The sequence below is a fragment of the Carcharhinus amblyrhynchos genome, unplaced genomic scaffold, assembly GCF_965287045.1.
Source record: "Carcharhinus amblyrhynchos unplaced genomic scaffold, sCarAmb.v2.hapA scaffold_52, whole genome shotgun sequence".
In the NCBI taxonomy this organism is placed as follows: Eukaryota; Metazoa; Chordata; class Chondrichthyes; order Carcharhiniformes; family Carcharhinidae; genus Carcharhinus; species Carcharhinus amblyrhynchos.
The window spans coordinates 765,187-767,500 of record NW_027649793.1 but is presented as its reverse complement, the minus strand read 5'-3'; positions in this window follow the sequence as shown (position 1 = coordinate 767,500).

Genomic DNA, 2,314 nt, shown 5'->3' with positions numbered 1-2,314 from the left:
AGTATGACAGGGTGCTGTCTGTTACAGTGTGACTGGGTTCTGTCTGTTAAATTGTGACTGGGTGCTGTCTGTTACAGTGTGACTGGGTGCTGTCTGTTACTGTGTGACTGGGTGCTGTCTGTCACAGTGTGACTGGGTGCTGTCTGTTACATTGTGACTGGGTGCTGTCTGTTACAGTGTGACTGGGGTGCTGCCTGTGAGTTTTTGCCTCAATTTTACCTCAGTACTGTACTGACAGGCAACTTGGATTGTACTTTGCTGCTCTCCCTGTTGTCTCTGTGAGTTGGGTTACTGATTAGAGGGAAATTAGAGACAGTTTTTGGAATGAAGTCAGAAACACAAGTATCTGAGCAAAGGTCTCAAATTACTGAGTATAACAGCCAATGAAATGAGTAGACTTTGCACTGGATTGGTGTGGAACCAGATCCAGAGGAGGGAAAGGACAGTGTTTAACCCACTGTCCCACCCAGTCCCAGAGGGGGAAAGAACAGTGTCTGTCCCAGTTCAGTATAAGGTTCCCTAAGCTGGGGAATCTCTGCCCAGTTCTCTGGCCCTGTTAAACTTTTCTCTGTATACTGAATCTCACTAAGATCCCAATGCACCCTCTTGGGGCCCTCCCTAATTAGGAGGGACTCTCATCCCCTATAAGGTATCTGATGAAGATGCCACTTTGTTCTGTGTAACAAAGCTCACTAAAAATCCAACACATTTTATTCCAGCTTTCTGATACAGGGGGCCTTTCTCAATCTAAGTTATTCTACCTCAGAAAGACCCCAACAGACTGTTCTACAAGTCTTGCTAATAAACAGACTCTATCACACTGAAATGCTGGTAAATGCAGATCAGTTCTCTATAAGTTTCTCACTAAGATTCCAATACCTCAGAAGACAGTTCTTTCTAAGAAAGGGCACTTTCTGTCTGTTATCTCACTAAGACCCCAGGCTATCTCACTATAACATCCTTTAATAAGGAACTTTCTCTCTCTATAAGTTACCTCACTAAAGTCACAATAAAACACATGACAGATTTTCCTAATAAACGGGACCTCTCTCTCTCTCTAAGACTATCTCACTAAGACATCAGTGAATCTTACAACAGCCTTTTCTCTCAAAGATCTTTCTCTTTCTAAAATCTATCACACTGAGACCCCAGAACGGGGGTGCTATAACCAACTCACTAAAATCCCAATAAATCTTAACACAATTCTTTAATGAACAGGCTCTCTGTGTCTCTGTCTATAAGATATCTCAGTAAAAGCCATATGTTTCCATAACTCCCTCTAACTTTGCCATCTTTTGTGTTATAACACTGATTTCAGGTCTATCGCTCTCTCTGATACAGAAATTTAAACCAAGTTCAGTCACTTTTCGCAAAGATTAAGCTTGATCTACAGTTTGATATCACCAGCTACATGAGACCAAACACAAACCAGAAGAGACTGATATTGAAAAGAACTGAACTCTGGAGGGACAGATTGCTGGAGGTCTGCCAACCTTGTACTCCAATCTCCAATTACCTCACTTTCTCCAGCAGAGTTCAGGCCTGTTCCAGCTCCCAGTACTTTATAAGTGATGAAAGAAAGTGACGCAAAATAAATATTTCCTTTTGTGATGTTCCCTCTAATGATTTCTCTCTCTCTGTGTCTCATTCTCTCTCTCTCTCGTTCTCTCTCTCTTGAGTTATCTTGGAGTTGGAGCTTTCACTGCTGGGACCTCCAGGGTAACCACTGGAGGGTTGGTAACCTTGGCGATGGATGTCTAACTGGCACGGTCCCTGGGCGGTGCTGGGATGATCCCAAATCGACCCTGAGGTAAATTAGACAGGAGGGGCAGAGAGAGACGTTTTAAATGAGTGGGAGCCAGGGATCTCAGCTGCCTAACAGGGGAGGAGGCTGACGACTATCTAATTCCAAACCTCCATGATCTGACCTTCTCCGTGTACCCGATAGATCTGCGACTGGAAGGTGGGACTTCCTGCGCCTTGACCATTAATTCCTTGGCAGCAAGTTTCAATATTTTGGTTCCTGACCCCCTCACTTACCTTACATTGAATTGAGTAAAGCACAGCTACAGGCCATTGGGCCCATCAGGTGCCTACACAAGCCTCCTCCCCCTCCCCTACACCTCACCCTATCTCCATATCTTTCATTCCTTTCTCCCTCATGTGCTTAATCAGCTTCTCCCTTTGAAATGTGTCGATGTATAATTCCCAAAAAAAATCCTCTGTCAAGAGCTGCTTCCCAGTGCAGCTGTGCCAAGATCCCACAGGAAGTCCTTGTTTCTGGGGCGGTTGCCGGATCCTTGGAAAAGCGCTC